Raw genomic sequence first — 14,232 nt, 5'->3', positions numbered from 1 at the left:
GAAGTCTTCTTGCTTAGTGCAAAGGTGTTGATATGCTGTATTTTAATTATTAATTCATTCTAAGAATTTTTAATTTATAATTGATTTCTTTTTGGACCCTTGGTTTTAGAAGTATGTTTTTAAATTCATAAATACACGGAATTTTTTTTTAGTTTTCCTTTTTGACACTGATCGCCAGTAATTGTGTTGTGATCAGAAAATGATACCAGTCCTTTGAAATTTGTTGAGATTTGCTTTAAGGCCATGTATGGAATTAATTTTTTTATTTGCTCCAGGTATACCTGAAAGGTAAAGTCTTCTGTACATGTCCTGTAGACCAAGCTTGTAGTGGCTGAGTTCCGTGCAGAGGCTTCATCAATTACAATCATCTTCTAGGGTCACCAAAAGAGTAGGGTAGGCATGTTCTTCTAAAGTCTCAATTCGCGACATGATCTTACTTTGAACATTAGCAAAAAGAACCAGAAAGAAATTTTGAACACCATACTGACTGGTTTGGGGGCTGCTCCCCTGCCCTTTCTAAGCCTTGCTTCCTTGATAGGTATGGTACGAATAAAAGTGTCATCACTGCCCAGGGCTCATTTAAGGCTCTTCAAGCATTTCATCCAAATCCACTGCTGTTGAATGGATTTCAACTCATGGTGACACCACAGGACAGAGCAGAACTGCCCCATAGGGTTTCCAAGGAGCGGCTGGGGAGTTTGAACTGCCGACCTTTTGGTTAACAGCCAAGCTCTTAACCACTGTCGCACCAGGGCTCTCTTAAAGCATTTGGAGGGTAGAAAAGTGCTGTTGGAATAGAAACATTTGCGAATACACAAACGCACCCAGCATAAATTAAAATACTATGGGCTGATTCCTGAAGCCGCAGTCATTCCTTCAGAGACCCTGGGCAACGCTGGTTGCACTAGATGAGGTCATTGCCAATAGTTTCCTTAGGATCCTTAATATCAGCTGGGAACATTCAGGACCTCTTATGGCAGAAGGACTTGGTCAATCCTCGCACTTCAGCAAAGTCTTCTGAGAATGCCAGTCCTACTCAGTCAATGAGATGAGAGTATTACATATTTGGGCATGAGCACATCAGGCAGCAGGGACTAGGAGTCAGGAAAATTGCTTTAGACTTTTCAGCCACTGAGAGCAAAATGTGCAGTGACCCAACAACTTGTTCTTTTCTTTAGTCAGATATTTATTGGATCTGAACTACTAAATTAGCCATAGAAGACTGGTCTTAAGTGCCCAAATTAATTTCCCTTCCATTTGATATCAGAAGAAAAAAGAAAACAACATTTATCTAGGATTTGGGGAAAAATCATAGTGCCTATGTCATTTTTCAGAAGGCTAGAAGATAGATATAAATACAAAGAAAAGATTCTCAGAACACAAACAAGTACGAGGAGGCAGAGTAAGCAGCTGACGCCCGGGAATCAAGAGCCGTGGACTGTGGGAGGTAGAACTGGGGTGGGGGCTGGTGGGCTTGGCTCAGGGACCTAACCTCTCTATCTGATTAAAACTGTGAAATAAATAGGCTGTTCCAGGTACTCACTAAAGTCCCTCCCAGCTTTAATATTCTATATTTTGCACTGCTCTTGCTCTAACAATAGTGGTAAAATGAGCCCACGTCCACTCCAAATTTTATACCTAAAGCAAAATTCTCATGATGTTCTCATTCTCCCTTGCCTTTTTACTGGCCACGTAGTTAAAGAGAAGCATGGGTTTCACATCAGAAATGGCCAGCAAATTGTGGACTCAAAACCAAGCAAGGCAATCACCAGCTGGGCAGGAAAGCAGAGTGAAAAGACCTGCCTAATCAAGCAGGACCCAGGCACCCATGAGGAAAGATTGAGCCTGGGAGTTCTCCTTAGGGATCTGGAAATTCTAGGAAATCAGTCTGAGCTCGTATTATAAGAGGAGGAGGGACAAAACTCTACACCATGAACCTTTTTTTAAATATCTTCTCCCCAAATGATAAATAGGAGGATTACGGGGGGCGGGGGAGGGAGTTATATTGTAAAGAGAATCTCAGCATGACGGCTGTTTCATGGACTCTACAGTCAGGCCATCACCAAACCCTTCCTGAAATAAATTGTGAGCAGCACTGAAGACGTACAAACCACCAGGAAAGAAAATATAAACTCAGAAGAAAACAAGACAAGATGTGCCAAAAATTAGTGACGGACAAAACTGTGAAGTACCTCTGTGTTTAAACAGTTAAAAAACATGCAATGCGCTGGATCAATAAATGATTTCAGATAAAATGTAGATTTTGGGGTGAAAATATACTGCAAATGACAGTCTTCATAGCTGCCAATGAAACCCACTCAGACTGAATAAATGACATCTAACTTTTTTTTTTTTTTTAACTTAAATTAGGAGCCCTGGTGGCACAGCGGTTGAAGCGATTGACTGCTAACTGAAAGGCTGGTGGTTCAAAACCACCAGGGGCTCTGTGAAAGAAAGATGTGGTAGTCTGCTTCCACAGAGTAGCGATTTACAGCCTTGGAAACCCTATGGGGTTGCTATGAGTGGGAACTGACCCAACGGCAGTGGGTAGCTTAAATTAAGGTGGTGGTAGGGCATGATCAAAGGAATGCAGCTGTGAGCTGGGGCAGAAAAATGAGTCAAGAAAACAAAACCCATTGCCATCGAGTTGACTCCGACTCATAGTAACCCTATAGGACAGAGTAGAACTGCCCCATAGGGTTTCCAAGGAGTGGCTAGTAGATTTGAACTGCCGACCTTTTGGTTAGCAGCCGTAGCCCTTAACCACTGTGCCACCAGGGATCCAAGAAAACAAAAGGAAGAAGAAAAAGGTGATAATAAAGTTTGAAAAGTCAATGTGCTGGTTATTCATTTATGCTGTTTTTGTTAGGTGTGGTTGAGTTGATTCGGGCTCATAGTGACCCCATGTGACAGAGCAGAACTGCCCCATGGGGTGGATTGGCAGGTCTTTCGCCCATGGATCCGGATCCGGATCTGCTGGGCAGGTTCAAACCAGGGCTTCAAACCTATTAGTTTGGGTTCCAACGCCTGCTGAGAATTTGCATTTCTAACAAGTTCCCAGGCGATGCTAATGCTGCTGGTTAAGGACCAATTCTGAGAACCACTAGAAGAGGGGTGGGAGGGATCCTCAAAATTTATTATACATAAGAATCACCTGGGGATCTTGTTAAAAATGTAGATTCTGATTCACTGTATCTGGGGTGGAAATGCAAATTTTCAGCAGGGGTTCAAACTGGAATGAACTGGTTCGAAGCCCTGGTTTCAAACCTCCAACCTTTGGGTTAGCAGCTGAGTGCTTAACCAGTTCATTTATAAATTATTCATTAAAAAGCACTATTTATAACACCCTTTCCTTGGAAACCTACCACCAAAGTTCTGATATGCTTTCTCCTTTTCTATCTTCCCCAGTACTTTCAGAAAATAAGGTTGTCGTGGCTATTTACTAAATGTGTGTGTGTGTGTGTGTGTGAGAGAGAGAGAGAGGGAGAGAGACAGGGAAGAATCAGAAAGGACCAGCACCTGACAGGTAATTACCAAACAGGAAGCTGCATCCACATAAGAACACCCTGATGCAGGAGCTTTTCACTGGTCAACTGAGTAAACTGGGGGGTCTTTGAAGAGGGGAGAACCAGACTGGGCAATAACTTTAACTTTCCCTTGATGACTATCAGGATGCTTTGTTAAACAGAGGAGAAAACAGAGTCTTTAACTAACCATCCAACATCTTGGAAAAGAATTCCCAATTCCACACTCTGGTTACAATTCCAGAAACTTTACCTGACTACGTTTGGCCACTCCATTAGTCAATATTTAAAAACGAGTAACCCTGTATGTTTATGTGCACACAGAAAAAAGACAGAAAGGATATATGTAAATGTTATCAGTAGTTCTATTTGGGTAGTGACACTCTAAGTGATTTATGTTTCCTTTTATATGCTGCTTCTAGGTCTCCAAGTTTCCTGAGCTGAGCATGCAGTATATTCTTTTTTAAGAAGGAAAAATAAAACGGAAATTTAAATGAAAACCTAGGCTCAGGAAAACTCCAACTCCCACCTATGCTTTGCTTCCTTCCTGTTTATTCTCTCACTCAGAGAGGATTGTTTTTCTCTGACTCATTCTTCCCCTTTCTTGGTTTCCTTGTTGTATTCCTTTGCCCCCACCCTATTTCTCCCTGCCGTCCTGTCCTTTCTGATGAGAAGGAAATTGGCCGGCCTTCCTAGTCCTGACTCTTCTCCTAAGCAGCTGCAAGTAGAAAGCCCACAGCCCAATTTGAGAGACAGCTAATTACATCAGTCTGGCCGCAGGCGTGACACCTGCTGTATGCGGGCAGCAATGTGTGCTGCCGGGTTCAGGGCTTCAGCGTGAGGGGAGCTGCTGCTTTGCACTGCCAGGCTATAAAGAAATGAAGTCAAGGCCAGACCACAAGGACTCATTTTAGCATCCATGGCTCTAGGCAGAGATGACAACGGTCCAACACAGAAGAAGGCCAGTTTGTCTGCAGGAAAAGTCTGTTTTGATTTACTGCATTTAAGGAAAAACCTGCTTCACTATAAATCTGGTCCTCATGGTGTGATGTCGCCTGTAAGGCAAGAGGCAATTTCCAAAAGAGGTGGTGAAGGGGAAAGGGGAAGGTCATTCAAAGCTCATCCAACGAGTGCCGCGCAGACTGCTGGGAAAAGCAGAGTTCCTTGCTCCCAGGAATGGCCGCAAGTCTATCTCAGGTTCTGTATTTCCCACCGCAGATGTCTGGGAGAGCAGCGAACAACAGAAGCCAAGCGATTTTAATGGTCTGCAGGTCAATCCCGTGTTCCTACCCCTGGCTCCTACATTGATTCGTCTGCTAGCCTCATTAGTTTTAGAAGGAATGATTGCTAATGACGGTGCATTTGATGATCACATTAATTAATGGCAGAGCAGGATAACTAAGGATGAGCTGAAGCCTCCCAGAGTTAAGTTTTATTAGGTTTCTCTTTCCCTTCCCAGAAGTGTGGAGATTTATTTTCACAGTTCAGATTTAATGAATAAAAGCCGCATGTATGCCTTTTTTTTTTTTTGCTAGCTTAACTCTGTGTTAATGCAAAGACCAAATTAGGGGCTATGACATGAGAGGCAGAAAACAGGCAACGTGATGTGCCGATCGTCTGTTTAGCAATCTGAAAGTGCGTGAAGCCGACAGCTTCTGATCTTATGATTGTCGCGGCTCTGAAGCACCACTTTCAGAGTGCACTTTAGAAAAGTTCTGAGATAATGGGGAAGACACAGGGGCTGCGGTCAGACAGACGTGGGTTGGAGTTCTCACTGTAACAGGTACATGCTGTGCCTTGGGCAAGTCGCTTGACATCTCTAGGTCTCAATCCCTTACCAGAAAAACTGGGATAGGAATGTGCTCCTGAATTGCTGGGAGGGTTAAATGAGACAAATAACATGAAGGCGCTTCCGTGAGCCCACTGTAGAGACTGGGCCTTCTGCTGTCAGAGACATGGGAACAGCAGCACAGGCCACACCAGAACCAGGGAATCTAGGTCTGCGTTGTCCAGACTGACTCTGTGAATCCAGAGTCTTCTCTTCAACTTCTACATCCCTTCATATTTCTGCCTGGAAAATGGCAATCACAGGTACTTCATAATGAATTATAATGTTAGTGACAGTTTGCATTTGTATTACAATTTTCCAAATGTGCTCACAGACATGATCTCATTCTAATAAACCCTTACTGAGGTCGGCAGGCCCTGTTCTCCAGAGGGAAGAACCCGAGGTTCAGACAGGCTGATCTCTGCAAGTTGTGCAGAAAACAGATGACCTCAGGCTGGAGCCACCTCTTCCTTCTAATAGTTCAGTGTTTTCATTTTATTGTGCAAAAGTTTGGCATGAATACAGCTTACCTTCTTCCTCATCTTATGGCCCTTGGCTAATGAAAATAGCAAGACACCCAGGGGCCTATTCTCTCTTAAAACTGCTCAAAAGCCAAGGGAGTTTTCCTCTCCGTTATCCCCTCATTTAGTCTTGTATCCCTAAGGCTTACTTTGGTCCAAAGTGCTTTGAAAACTCCCCAACTCCTTAACAGATGTCAGGTGTGATCATTTCAAACAGGTAGAACACTAGAATGTAAAGACCTGGGCCAGGAATTGGAGCAATGGCTTCTATTGCTGGTTCCAAATGTACCCAATAATCCCATAGTCTCACACTGAGGTGGGACATAGACCTGCCTTGTATGTGCCAAGGAATGCAACCTGCAAATATTGGAAAATGCACACGCAGCCAAGCAGGGGCTCTACAAATGACTTGAGCAGTCCAATGAGAGGTGTCCCTGAATTACTAATGAGGAGTATCATCACATGGGCTGCTATTCTAATGCACCACCCTGGGGGTAGTTTTCTGAAGAATGGGTAGAAAACGAAATTACAGTAAAACCTGTGAAAGCCGGAACCTGTGTACGACAACAACCTGTTAGAGAAAGAAAACTCAAATATTTTCCACTAATAGTGATAGGAAAGTAGTAAGACTGCACCCTGTCAAAGGCAGAAAACTTCTGAGACCCAGAACAAGAAGGCAGTCCCGCCAAGTTCGGGCTCTCACAGGTTTCACTGCACAAGCTGTGGGTCAGTGAAATGAAAAGAATGGGATGGGCTCAAAATTTGGCAGCTCTTGCAAACCTTTGTGTTCAGTCACTGAAGCTTTTTAAAGCCATATTATGTGAGAGATGCATGTGTTTTATAATTTTTCAGAACCTAGTAAATGCCAGTGTCTTTTAGTATGTATATCAGCCATGTCTGGAGCATTGTCTTTTGTTTAGAAAGAAACAAATCTCATCTGGGTAGTTGAAATGGAATCAGATAAACATGATGTTTGTCTCTCCAGCCGTACCTTGTAAAGACTCCAGCTTTTTACATGTGCATACGAGTGTGCCTTTAAACAAACACATATTTTCACCTTTTTTACACTCAAGGCTTTCCCACTTGTGCTTAAAAGTCTAAAAGATAGCCCCTTTCTCTACACTGTAATAATGTGATTTTCTTGCTCTACCTAGTGATGCCAAATTATTTTCTGCACTGCCGTGGAATGGTTTCTATATTAAAGCATTATGATAACATTGCTGAAAGTGTCATCCTGAATGAGGCAACATCAGATCCTCATGTTTATGGCATTTCTTCCAACTGAACATTTCTGAGGTTCATGAGCCCTTCACAGAAGGAAGATGCTTCTAATATACTGCAATTTACATTTCCAACTAATCAAACTGTAGTTTTTTCATATTGTACCTCTAGTTCATTCATCTAAATATTTCATGAAAGCTCTTATAATTTGTCATTGTGATAATGCTGAATTTCTTTTTTAACGGAGATTTCCTTTTTTCTTCTCTGCTTGTGCTATTTTCTTTTCCTTTTGACGGTAGAGGAAGGGCTGTTTGTTCTTTCCAGTGCATCTCCCATTATCTCTGAGCAGCCTTCTCGTCCTTCTGTCTGGGACAGCCTCTATTCTTCTGTTCTTTGCACATCCATCTGTCTGGTTTCACTTCCCTGCCTCCTCCTCTCTTCCAGGACAAGGAAACAGAAATACAGCAGAGAACAACTATTTCTCTCTTTATTCTATTATTTCAGCCTCTTCACGTCACCTTTTCCTGACTACCTGTCTCTTCTCTCTCTTCTAAAACCTTCTATCCTGCGCATTTGCCTCTTCTTCCTGAGGCAGCTGTCTTTACTCCAGAATCTGCTGCCTTGAGTTCCCATGCTCCTTCCTCTTAGGCATTCACTAAGATTTGCTTCCTGTTCATTCCTTTCCTATATGTTTCTAGAATAATTTGCAGTATTCTTCCCTTCTTCACCCTTCGCTCCCCTGGTCCCACGCTAACCAAGAATTCAAGGGCTGGATTAAAGTTAAGGGCCTCTGAAACAGGTTTCTGTTCAAGATGTCAGGTGCAGTACCTGCATTTTTTTCTTTCCTTTCTCCAGGGACTCAATTTAAATATCTGTCAATGAATAAACCTATAAGAGGAAAGAGAATAGGGAGGGAATTCCTAGTATATGAAAGATTCTGGAGTTGTGGGATCCCCAACCCTCCTGAAAATGAAGCCTGCCAGTCCATGAGGCCTGCGCTGGTACACCGAGCTCTTGTCAGCCGCTGCATGGGAGCAAGACTCAGCAGTGGACAAGACCTGGACCTACAGCTATGAGGAAATCCACACCAGCTTCCCAGAATGGAAATGGGAGATGCGCTGGGGAGAACCAACCCTCCAATCCTAAGTATAAACAGATTGCCAAGCATCATCACACACACAATGAAACCTACAGCACAAAAGAGACAGACTGAGAGAGAGAAACCAATCAACCAATCCTGGAATAAACAGAAATGATTCAAGGAACAAAAGAAAACTAACGAAATTGTAATTAGTATTCTCAAAGAGATCTGAAAAGATACTGCAACCATAAAATACGGATTCGACTACATGGAAAGATAATAGTGAGACAACAAAATAAGCTTTTGAGATAAAATTACTATTAAATAAAACTTCAGTAGAAAAGCCTTGTGAGAAAAGCCAGAAGATAAAGTTAAAACAGAAAATAAGAGAAAAACGATAAGTGGCATAGGGCACCAACCTAGTAAGTCCATTATCTGATCTACTATTTCCGAAAGAAAACATAGAAAAAATCAAAGTGAAAGTCCTGTTAACACTCGTGTTCTTTGTCTGCCATAGATTTCCCCAGTTTTCAGTCAGTGCTATCTTTAATGTCTATTCAGAGCAGTGGTCCTGCTGGGTTTTCACAACTTTCAAGTAAGAAGTTTTTGAGAAATTTGTTAAAAATTCTCTAAAATTTCCTTGAAAAGTTGTTTTTGCCTGTCTTTCTGTAGTATTTTATAATCACCAAAGCACCACTGTCACCACCACAGTTACCATCCCTACCACACAATCGCCACCACTACCACAGTCACCATCATACCACAGTCCCCTTCACCACCCCAGCTACCTTCACCATCACAGCCACCATCACTACCACAGTCACATCACCACCACAATTATCACCACTACAGCCATTATCATTACCACAGCCACCATCACCACCACAGCCACCACCGTCACAGCCACCACCGTCACAGCCACCTTCACCACCACAGTCACCTTCACCACCACTGTCACATCACCACAGCCACCACCGCCACAGTCAGCTTCACCACCACAGTCACATCACCACAGCCACCACCGCCACAGTCAGCTTCACCACCACAGTCACATCACCACCAGTCACCTTCACCACCACAGTCCCCTTCACCACCAGTCACCTTCACCACCACAGCCATTATCACCACCACAGTCACCATCACCACCAGTCACCTTCACCACCAGTCACCTTCACCACCACAGCCATTATCACCACCACAGTCACCATCACCACCAGTCACCTTCACCACCACAGTCACCTTCACCACCACAGCCATTATCACCACCACAGTCACCATCACCACCAGTCACCTTCACCACCACAGCTACCTTCATGACCAAAGCCACCTTCACCACCACAGTCACCATCACCACCACAGCCACCATCACCACCACAGACACCATCACCATCATAGTCACATCAGTACCACAATCATCACCACCACAGCCACCATCACCACCACAGCCACTATCACTACCACAGTAACCTTCACCACCACAGTCACCTTCACCACCAAAGCCACCTTCACCGCCACAGCTGCCTTCACCGCCACAGCTGCCTTCACCGCCACAGCCACTATCACTGCCACAGTCACCATCACCGCCACAGTCGCCATCACCACCATAGCCACCATTACTGCCAGTCGCCCTCACCACCACAGACACCATCACCATCATACTCACATCAGCACCACAATCATCACCACCACAGCCACTATCACCACCACAGTCACCTTCACCACCACAGTCACCTTCACCACCAAAGCCACCTTCACCGCCACGGCCACCTTCACCGCCACAGTCACCATCCCTACCACATAATCGCCAACATCACCACAGCTACCTTCACCATTTCCCATGGCACCACACCTGCTGCCCTTACTATTATCTTGACTTATACATATGTTAGACTCCAACAGATGTGAATCAGGGGGAGGAACTGAACCCAAGCTTTTTTTAAATCTCTAAAAAAAAAGTACTTACTAAGCAATTGAATAATTTAAACAAGATGACAAAAGACATGCTTACCTTACTTAAGTGATCGGATACACTCCCTGATGTGTTAATTTAAAAGCACATTCATGTCACTAAATTGGACACGTGAAAAACGTTAAATTAGCAAAAGTTGTGATATATATAGATTGATAGATTTACAACCCTAAAAATAACCATACATTCATTCATTAACATATATTCCAAAGACCAACTCTTGACCCATGTATGGTAAAACTAACAAAGGTTACTTCATATTTTAGGAAAGTAATAATGTTTCTCTGTGTTCTACAAAATTAGTTTAAATTAGTGAGATTTTACATTACTTATGCAGAAAATCACACATATGTTGTGCTTTGAAAATAAGGAGAAAAACACTTGTTACTTTGTTTCTAAAATGGTGCTGATCACAATAATTCTCTTTTTCCCTATTTAGTTCTGGTCTTCCCTTGCTGAAAGTTGTCAGGAGAGCTGACTAGCCCTGGTTCTTAAAAATGTCAAGCCAATAGTGTCTGGGAGCCACTGTTCTACACGGGCCAAAGGTCTACTGGCCTAGAGCAGTTGGTCTTCAGACTAGATTTGCTAGCACTATTTAAAGGCATTGGCTTAAAGTATTTATGAAGGAACCTTCTGACATAATCATCAGTCACACACAGTTTTATGATCAGCATGGTCAGTTATCTGAATATTTATTAGTCCTATCAGAATACAATTTACAGAAGGCTTGGAAAAACAGTCCTGATTTTTAAATTGGTTATTTTAAACTATGACATATTCAGCCATCCTCACAACTGAGAATTGGAAATGTTGTTGAAATTTCCATATGGATAAAGCCACAATGAGATACCGTTGCACTCCTATTAGAGTGACTACGAAAGGCAAAACAAGAGAAAACAAACTGACCGTACCAAGTGCCGACCCAGGAGGACACACAACACCTGGACTTGTCTACCTGTGCTGTGAAGAATGTAAAATGTACAGATACTTTGAAGAACAGTTTGGCAGTTTCTGACGCAATTAAAAACACCATATGACCCAGCAATCCTACTCCTAGGTATTTACTCAAGAGGCATGAAAAAAAAATTTTCTAAACACACAAAAACCTGTAAGCTATTGTTGATAGCAAGTTTATTTATAATCGTCCCAAACTGGAAAGAACCCAAATGTCCATTAACTGGTGATTAGGTGAACAGACTATGGTACTTCCTTACAATGGGCTACTACTCAGCATAAAAATAAATGAACTGCTGGTACATACAACAACATGGATGCATCTCAAAGTCCTTATGCTCAGTGAGAGAAGCCAGCCTCAGAAGGTTACGTGCCGGGTGATCCCATTTATACAATATTCAGGAAAGGTGAGAAAGTAAAAGGTGGAAAACAGATCAGTGGTTGCTGGGGGTGGGACTGACTAAAAAAGTGGCATGAGAGGGGACATTTTGAGGTGAGGGGGTTGTTTTATATATTGACTGCAGTAGTGGTTACGTACATAATTGTACACGTTTGTCAACATTCATAGAACTGGACACCAAAAAAGACTGCACACTACAGTCTGTAAATTTTACTTGAATAAAGCTAACAAAAAAATTCAGTGTGGTAGTGTGAAGATGAATGAGTTTAAGATCTGTATATTCTTTATGTGTGTACTTTGTGAAGATAGAAATGAAAGTCAACAATCTCGCTACCCCCTGTGGCAGAGAGGTTAACTTCACCGCCAGCTGAAGATCAGGTAAAGGCTAGCATGTTACCATGGATACAAGTTTTTATTCCCTTTTGTGTGCAACTTCTAATATTAACCTGGTGGCGTAACGGCACAGTGGTTAAAGCTCTTAGCTGCTAACTGGAAGGTTGGCGGTTGGAGCCCACCAGCCACTCCTTGGGAGAAGGACATGGCCATGGATACAAGCTTTTTATGTGAAACCTCTAGTATTAAATTGTGACTCACATGCAATGCAGGGATAAACTCAGAAATGTCTAGACAAAGTCACCCAAGGGTTTTCAATTTTAGAAACCCTGCCTGTAACATTTACTTCATGAACACATGTAGAACAGTGTGACATCAGTGAAGATATCCTGGAGGGATTAAAAGAAAAAGGGGTAGAAACTTTCTGGCTAAACTTGAAGGCAACTCTAAAAAGAGTTCACTAGTCTTTTTTTTAGTCCTAAGGCCATTAAAGCTTTTTATTTTCTTGTGTTAGTTACAGAAATAATTTCCCAAACCCAGATTGACTGCTAAAACGATGACATATGTAGTCCAACCTTGCCACCCCACCCCCGCCCCCCAAGGACCTTCACCTGAGACTGGTTTTTTGATTTGCGAAATGGACGGTGAGCAGACTGAAAGTAGATTTTTAAAATCAGGAGAATCCTTGGCGGCAGGACTCCAATTAAAAAAAAAAATATATATATATATATATATATTTTAGCAGGTTATTTATTTAAAATGATGTTAAGGTGAAAACATATGACTCTTAAAACACATAATTTTTAAAAGTATATTAAGGTAAATTTCCTACTGATAAGGATATTCTGAAAACGTATGGGAAGCTCAAAGAATGAATACTTCCTTTCAGAGGGACGTAACTCAGGTGGTGCTTTGTGCCCACCGTTCCTTTGTGGACCACCTGTAAGGCTACTCGACTTCACCTGGGCTGACAGTATCTCCTCTTGGGTGTACTTCTCCATGACTAACTCCTTACCTCCTCTGACTTCTTTCGGATTTGAACTTCAGCAGTATGAGAAGGTTTTATATACTCTTAGAACCAGTTGCCACCGAACTGATTCTGTCTCATAGTGACTCCATGGTGCAAACAGTTAATGTGTTCAACTGCTGACCGAAAGTTTGGAGGTTCAAGTCCACCCAGAAGTGTTCAGAACAAAGGCCTGGTGATCTCCTTCCCAAAAATCAGCCATCGAAAACCGTATGGAGCAGAGTCCTACTCTGACACCCACGGGGTTGCCATGAGTTGGAGTCAGCTGGATGGCAACTCTTTTTTATTCACCCTTAAAGCAATTAGGGTGATTTTTTTTTTTTTCTGAAGGAAAAAAGGGCTCATTGCAGGAGATATGACATAGTAGCTTATGGACCAGGTCTGCTATCATGGTCTTTGGGAAAATCAGAAGACTCTCTTTCTGACAAGGGTGCCGACAGATACCCAGTGTTGGGGCATATGAACAACCCCAGGGGCCTCACACACAAGCTGTCACAGCGGTTTCCAAGTGCAGGGACCTGAGCAATGACTGTAGTAGCATTCTCCTGGCTGGCTCTGTCCTCTGAATTGCACTCACATATCTAACACACGCTGTGAACATTGACTAGTTAAAGACTCAAAGCCCAGACTCAAAAATTGCTTTAAAATGACAGAAGATGTTTACTACATAATGTTTGTGGCATGGTCATTAACTTCTTCATATCCCAATCCATGATTTCTTTTATATTCCTCCTCCTTGATTGTTTTTCCTTTCTTGGCTAACGCTTCTGTGAGTTACCTCTAATCATTAAGATACTTTTGGAGGTGATTTGTGCTTAGAGAGCAGTCAAAGTGGATGGGGGAATTGACAAAACTCCCCTACTCACTACATACTTTAATTTCCCATCATCCTACCTGTATTTCCCTTGTCTAATAAAAGCAATCCTTTTTCAAAATATATTGGTTGGATTTGTGTACTCAGAGAGGAAACAAAAACAAAAGACCCATGTGTGATGATGACCATTTATGTCACGTTATTCTAACACCAAATGCCCAAAACACCTTAAAATGTTGTTTGCTGCCATCGAGTTGGCCCCCAATTCATGGCAACCCCATGCACAACAGAATGAAACACTGCCCAGTCCTGCACCATCCCTGTTTCGGTTGTCGGTTAAACTACTGTGATCCATAGGATTTTCACTGACTGATTTTAGGAAGTAGATTGCTTCCTAGTCCGTCTTAGTCTGGAAGCTCTGCTGAAACCTGTTCATCATCATAACTAAAAAACAAACCCATTGCCATCGAGTTGATTCCAACTCATAGCGACTCTATAGGGCAGAGTAGAACTGCCCTCATAGAGTTTCCAAGACTGTAAATCCTTATAGAAGCAGACTG

At 42.5% G+C, this 14,232-nt stretch overlaps 1 protein-coding gene across 6 annotated transcripts in view; it reads right to left on the bottom strand.

Annotated features, from left to right (window-relative positions):
• Positions 1-14,232, bottom strand: part of ENOX1 (ecto-NOX disulfide-thiol exchanger 1) — a 749,536-nt gene that overhangs the window by 99,687 nt on the left and 635,617 nt on the right. The window lies entirely within an intron of this gene.

This window comes from Elephas maximus, chromosome 14 (assembly GCF_024166365.1).
Source record: "Elephas maximus indicus isolate mEleMax1 chromosome 14, mEleMax1 primary haplotype, whole genome shotgun sequence".
Classification (NCBI taxonomy): Eukaryota; Metazoa; Chordata; class Mammalia; order Proboscidea; family Elephantidae; genus Elephas; species Elephas maximus.
Note: the sequence above shows the minus strand (reverse complement) of the source record. Positions and strands in the feature narration are given on the sequence as shown.